Consider the following 7,516-nt stretch of genomic DNA (forward strand, 5'->3'; position numbering starts at 1 on the left):
ACAATATATTCTACTGTGAAAGTTATAATTCAATCTTTCTTTTTTTTAGTTTCTTTATCCATTGTCAATCTTAGATTGTAGTATTTTGTGAACTTGGTATAGGAAAAATTCATTTTATTTCAAAAAATTGATTTCATTCATAATTCTATTTATTTTATATCACACATTTAAAAACATTATTGTTAGAAAATATGTTTAGACTTCACTTGACATTAAAATGGTTAAGAATTCTGATCCAGATCACTTCCTTTGGAAGGAGGAGGAAAAACATCAAAAGAAAAACAAGAAGAAGAAGAAGAACCAAAGCATTTCAAAAAATATTTATTTTTTTCAATTTATTCACCTCTGATTGAATTTACTTTCCAAAAGTGCATTTCAAGATATTAGTGTTCTGCTTATTTTAGATTGCTGTCTTTCAAAATAGTTCAATATCAGTTTCTTCTTGGGATAAAAAATGCTTTGCTGTCACCTCATCAGATCATCAAGAATTAAGAAAAATGTGTTCACTTTGGCATCACATATAATAAAATTGGAACAAAACAGAGAAGATTAGCATAGCTCCTGTGCAAGGATGACATGTTTGTGAAGAATTAAGAGCAATTTAAGATCTTGGCAGAGATAGTCTATTGGAACTAGATCATTACTGTGCCTATGTTGTCATCTGTATAGGATTATTTCTACTTCAAGAACCTTATAACTGGACAAGAAAAACTAAAACCATACTTTTTGATATTTATCACAGTGTATTAAATACTATTTTCTTTTTTTTATATTTTATTTTTCAAAATACATGTTATGAAGGTTTTTCAACATTCACATGTCTATGTGTATTTTTAAGTAACAACATTTCTTTTCACTTTCCCTTCCTACCCCGCTCCACTCAGCAGCAAATGGTCAGGTTAATATTATTGCATACTCATTTGTGTTAAACATGTTTACAGAATAATCATTTTGGTATGAGGAATAAGGATTTTTAAATGGAAATATATGAATTGTTTTCAAAATTTATACAATAGTAGTTTTTACCAATCATTTTTTGCAATATTTTGAATTTCACAATTTTTCACTCTCCCTCTCCTCCTCCCCACCCCCAATAGAAGGCAATATGACATTTATTTCCATGATATGCATAAATCAAAATTGAATGCATTGTGAGAAAAACTTATCCTTTAGGAAGAAAGAAAATATTAGAGATAGAAAAATTATGTAAAATATAAGATGACTTTTTTTTTTTTAAATTGAAGGTAATAAACTTTGTTCTTCATTTAAACTTCACTGTTCTTTCTCTGGATATAAATGCTACGCTCCATCACAGATTTCCTAAAATTGTCCCTGATTATTGCTGTAATGGAGTGAACAAGTCTATCAAGGCTGATCATCACCCCATATTGTTAGGGTGTACAATGTTCTTGTTCTGCTCGTGTCACTCAGCACCAATTCATGCTAGTCTTTCCAGGCTTCTCTGAGATCCCATCCCTCCAGATTTCTAATAGAAAAGTAGTGTTTCATCATTTATATATACCACAATTTGTTCAGCCATCCTCCAATTGATGGGCATCCACTTGATTTCCATTTATTTACCATTAAAAAAGAGCTGCTATAAATACTTTTATACATGTGGGAGTTTTGCCCTTCTTCATGATCTCTTCAGGATACAGACCCAGTAGTGGTATTGCTGATCAAAGGGCATGCACATTTTCATTGTCCTTTGGTCAAAATTCCAAACTGCTCTCCAGAAAGGCTGGATCACTTCACAGATCCACCATCAATGCTTCAGTGTCCTAAATTTCCCATATCACCCCCAAAACTGATCAACATCCTTTCTGGTCGTATTGGCCAATATGAAAGGTGAGAGGTGGTACCTCAGAGAGCTGCTTTAATTTGCATTTCTCTAATCAGTTATGACTTAGAGTAATTTTTATATGATTATTGACAGCTTTGATTTCCTCATCTAAAAATTGTCTTTGCATATACTTTGACCATATGGCAATTAGGGAATGGCTTGTTTTGGGTTTTTTTATAATAAATTTGACTCAGTACTCTATGTATTTTTTAAATGAGTTCTTTGTTAAATACAGTAGTTGTAAAAATTGTTTCCCAGTTTATTACATTTCTTTTGATCTTGATTAGAGTGGTTTTGTTTGTGCAAAAGGTTTTTAATTTAATGAATTCAAAATTATCTAATTAATTTTTATAATATTCTCCATATCTACCTTGTCATAAACTGCTCCTGTTTCCATAGATCTGACAGGGAAACTATTCCATGTTCTTCTAATTCACTTATAATCTTGTCTTTTATGTCTAAATTCTGCATCCCTTTTGATCTTATCTTGGTATAGGGTATGAGATGGTGTTCTAATTCTAGTTTCTACCTTACTATTTTCCAGTTTTCCCAGCAGTTTTTATTGAAAAGGGAGTTCTTATCCCAGAAGTTTGACTCCTTGCATTTATCAAATAGCATATTACTATAATCATTTCCTGTTATCTCTTTTGCACCTTATATATTCCACTGATCCACTACTCCATTTCTAAGCCAGTACCAGTTTTGATGACTGATGCTTTATAATATAATTGTAGATCTGTAAGGCTAAGCAACCCACTTTTGCATTTTTTTCATTAAATTCTTTTATATTTTTGACTTTTGTTTCTCCATATGAGTATAATTGCTTTTAGTGGGGGGGTCCCTAAAGTAATTTTTGGAAGGTTTGATTGGTATGACACTAAATAAGTAGTTTAATTTAGGCAGAATTGTCATTTTTAGTTGTATTAATTCTGCCTATCCATAAGCAGTTGATATTTTCCCCACTTATTTAGATCTGATTTTATTTGTATGAAAAGTGTTTTGTAGTTGTTTTCATAGAGTTTCTGAGTCTGCCTTGTCAGGTAGATTCCCATATATTTTATGTTATTTTAAATGGGATTTCTATTTCTGAGTCTTACTGCTGTATCTTGTGAGTAATATGTAGAAAAGTTGAAGATTTATGTAGATTTATTTTGTATCCTGCAACTTTGCTAAAGTTGCTAATTATTTCCAGTAGTTTTATAGATGATTTTTTTTAGGCATTTCAGGGTGTACCATTATGTCATCTGCAAAGAGTGAGAGTTTTGTTTCTTTTTACCCATTTCTAATTCCTGCAATGTCTTTTCCTTCTCTTATTGCTAAAACTAACATTTCAAATACTATATTGAATACTAGTGGTGTTAACGAGCATCCTTGTTTCACCCCAATCTTATTGGGAATGCCTCAAGCCTATCTAGCTTATTTCCATTGAATAAAATGCTTGTTGATGGTTTCAGATAGATAATGCTTATCATTATAAGGAACAATACATTTATTCCTATGCTCTCTAGTGTCTTTAGTAGGAATGGGTTCTGTATTTTGTCAAAGGCATTTGGATTATCTATTAAGATAATCTTATGATTTCTTTTAGGCTTATTCTTGATGTAGTCAATTATGCTGACAGTATTCCTAACAATGAACCAACCCTGCACTCCTGAAATAAATCCTGCTTAGTCATACTGTATTATTCTAGTGATAACTCGCTGTAATCACTTTGCTAATTTTTTATTTAATATTTCACATACATATTCATTAGGGAAATTGGTTTATGACTTTTTTTTCTCTATTTTGACTCTTCCTGGTTTGGGCATCAACACCATATTGGCATCATAGAAGGAATTAAGCAGAGTTTCATTTTCACTTATTTTTCCAAATATTTTATATAATATTGGAACCAATTGTTCCTTGAATGTCTGATAGAATTCACTTGTGAATCCATCTGGCACTGGAGATTTTTTTGAGGGAGTTCATTGATACCTTGTCCAATTACTTTTTTCTGAGATAGGGTTATTTAAGTATTTAATTTCTTCTTCATTTAACCTGGGCAACTTATATTTTTTGTAAATATTCATCCATTTCACTATTATCAAATTTATTTGCATACAATTGGGCAAATTAGTTCTGAATTATTACTTTAATTTCCTCCTCATTGGTGCTAAATATAACTTTTTCCATTTATGATACTAGGAATTTGGTTTTTCTTCTTTCTTTTTTTAGTTGAAATTAACCAGAAATTTATCAATTTTATTGATTTTTTTATAAAATCAATTCTTGGTTATATTTATTAGTTCAATAGTTTTCTTGCTTTCAGTTTTATTAATTTCTTCTTTAATTTTTAGAGTTTCTCATTTGATATTTAATTGGGGGTTTTATTTTATTCCTTAACTTTTTTATTTGAATGCTCAGTTCATTGCTTTACTTTTTCCTCTATTTTATTCATGTAAGCTTTTAGAGATCTAATTTATCCCCTAATGACTACATTGGCTGTATCCCATAAGTTTTGTATGTTGTCTTGTTATTGTCATTGTCTTGGATGAAATCACTAAATCTTTCTATTTTATATTATTTGATCCACTCATTCTTTAAAAAGAGGTTATTTAGTTTCCAATATGATTTAGGTTTATCTCTCCATGGCCCATTATTGCAAGTGATATTTATTGTATCATGATCAGAAAAGGATGCAGTCAATAGTTCTGAATTTGAATATGAGATTTTTATGTCCTAGTGCACTCTGTCAGTTTTTTGTGTAGGTGTCATGTAATTCAAGAAAAAAAAAAGATATTCCTTTCTATTCCCATTCAGTTTTCTCCAAAAGTCTAGCATGTCTTAATTTTCAAGCATTCTATTTACATCCTTAACTTCTTTCTTGTTTATTTTATGTTTAGATTTATCTAATCCTGTGAGAGAAAGGTTGAGGTCTCCCACCATTATAGCTTTGCTGTCTATGTCTTCCTGGAACTCATTCAACTTCTCCTCTAAAAATATGGATGCTATAACACTTGGTGCATACATGTTTATTATTGAAATTGCTCGATTTTCTATGGTCCCTTTTAGGAGGATATATTTTCCTTCCTTATCTCTTTTAATGAGACCTATTTTGTAGCTGCTTTGTCTGAAATAAGGTTTGCTCTGGTCTTTTATCTTTACTCTGTATGTATCTCTCTGCTTCAAATGTGTTTCTTGTAAACAGCCTATTGTAGAATTCTGGTTTTTAATCCACTATGCTATGTGCTTATATTTTATGGGATAATTCATTCCAATCACATTCAAAGTTAAAATTGATAATACTTTATTGCTCTCCATGCTATCTTTCCCCCATTTGTATTTTCCCCTCAGTATTTTCCTTCTGGATACCACATTCTTCAGTGTATTTGCCCCTTCTATCAAAGTCCCCTCCCCTTTCTTTCCCCTTTCCCTTTCCCCCTTCTTTCTTCCATTCCTTCTGTCAGTTTCTCTTTTCCTCCACCTCCCCTTCTCCCTCTTAATACTTAAAAGGTAAAATAAGTTTCAAACCAGCTGAGTGTATGTGTTCATCACTCTTTGAGCCAAATTTGATGAGAGTAAGATTCAGCCAGTTCTTACATCCTCTCTTCTTCCCCGCTATTGCAAGAGATCCTTTGCATCTCTTCATGTGATGCAATTTACCTCATTCAATCTCCTCTTTTTTCCATCTCTTTACTGTCCCCCTTTTGTTAAGGAAATACTATTTTTAAATCATTCCACCAAAGTCACAGAAAATTGCATATGTATCCATTGCATCGGGCTAAGTATATTCCCTCTAATAGAGTTACAGTTCTCTAGTGTTATGAGAATCTTTTTCCCAGGTGAGGATATAGCCAGTTTCACCTTACTGAATAACATTTTTTTCTCTTTTCCCCTTTTTACCATTTCATGTATCTCTTCTTGAGTCTCCTGTTTGAAGACCAAATTTTCTGTTAAGCTCTGGTCTTTTCATCAGGAAAGCATGCTATTTTGATAAATGGCTATCTTTTGCTCTGGAAAAGAAGACTCAGTTTTACTGGATTGTGAATTTTTGGCTTCATTCCAAGCTCCTTTGATCTCCAAAATATCATATTCCAGACCTTTTGATCCCTTAGTGTTGGTGCAGTCAGGACCTCTAAAATCCTAACTGGATGCTATTTGCTATTTGCTGTTTGCATTGTTTCTTTCTTGCCACCTATAGGTTTTCTCATTGATCTTATAGTTCTGGAGTTTGGCCACAATATTCCTTGGTCTTTTCATTTTGGGATCCCTTTCAGAAGGGGTTCAATATATTCTTTCAATGACTGTTTTGCCCTCTGGTTCCAGGATACTAGGGAAGTTCTTCACTATATTCTAAAGTATGGAGTCCAGGCTTTTTCCCCCTCTTCAACGTGTTCAGAAAGTCCTGTTATTCTTAAATTGTCTCACCTGGCTCGATTTTCCAGGTCTGCTGCTTTGTCAGTGAGGTATTTTACATTTTCGTCTACTCCTTTGCTTTTTTAGAAACTTTTCTTTAACAGGTTCTTGGTGTCTATTTAAGTCATTACTTTCCCCAGATTCCAAACTTTTTTTAGAGAAGAGTTTTCATCACTTACTTTTGCATCTCCTTTTCTAATTGGTCAATTCTATGTTTGAAGGAGTTTTCTATTTGCCAATTGAGTTTTGAGAGCATTACTTTCTTTTTGCACTTGTTCAATTATATTTTCAAAGGATTTGTTTTCATTTAATGTTAATTTTCTCTTGTATTTCTTCTGCTAACTTTTCTATTTGATTTTTTAACTTCTTTCTGATATCTTCTAAGAAGTCTTTCTGTACTAGAGATCAATTCCTTTTCTCCTCTAAGGCTCTAGTTTTCTCTGAGTTAAGATCCTTGGCTTCAAGGAAATATTCAATGAACTTCCCTTTATGCTGGTCTTTCTTCATTTTGGGTCCTGTTCCTCTGGTCTTGTGCTGGTGGAGGGGCTTGTTCACAAACCTTTGGGGATTGAGATACCTAGAGGCCTTGTCTACTTCAGGAGGACTCTTTGGATGACCTGTATGGGAATATAGAAACTTTCTCTGGATTTTTGATGTTGTTGATTAGTGGTCTACTCCCTAGGCCTGGGGGATGGGCAATGTAGATCTGGGCTGTCTTTGCACAATGTAGTCTGGGCCCTTGGGCTAGATAGTTAATCTACTTAATGGCAATCAGTACTGGGGGAGATCTACCAACTGAGCCTTGGGGTTAGGTTCAATGGGGTGCTGTTTATTCTGGAGAAAGTCACCCCTCTCCTATGGGAATAGGGGGAAGAGATTACTTGGCCAGAAACACAGGGATTCCGCTGAAAACACGGGGCTCATGAACTGAGTCTTCCAGACCAACCAGGCTTACTGGATAGAAGTCTTGGCCCCTGTGATGGAGCTCTCCAACCCACAACACACACAGCAAATGCTTCCACTGCTGTGCTCAGTTCAGGCTCCAGCCTTATCCCTCCCCCACCTCCTGCATTGGGTCTTTGTTCTCTGGCCCTGGCTCACCCAAGCTCCCCTGAGACAGAGCTTATTGTTAGATATTCTTCTCCTTGATTTTTCTATGGGTTCTGTGGTTCCAAAATCTAAGAGGTTTGGTTCATATTAGTTCTGAGGTAAATCCAAGAGAGTTTAAAATAGTGCCATAGAATATTTCTTGTACTCTTAGTTGGTCTATGGCATCAC

The 7,516-nt window shown here is 33.7% G+C and overlaps 1 non-coding gene across 1 annotated transcript; it reads left to right on the plus strand.

Moving 5' to 3' along the window:
- Positions 1-499: 499 nt before the first annotated feature.
- LOC141519709 (U6 spliceosomal RNA) lies at positions 500-605 on the plus strand. Its single transcript, XR_012477370.1, has one exon. It is a non-coding gene; the product is annotated as a U6 spliceosomal RNA (small nuclear RNA).
- Positions 606-7,516: the final 6,911 nt, after the last annotated feature.

Source organism: Macrotis lagotis, chromosome 3 (genome assembly GCF_037893015.1).
Source record: "Macrotis lagotis isolate mMagLag1 chromosome 3, bilby.v1.9.chrom.fasta, whole genome shotgun sequence".
NCBI classification, from domain to species: Eukaryota; Metazoa; Chordata; class Mammalia; order Peramelemorphia; family Peramelidae; genus Macrotis; species Macrotis lagotis.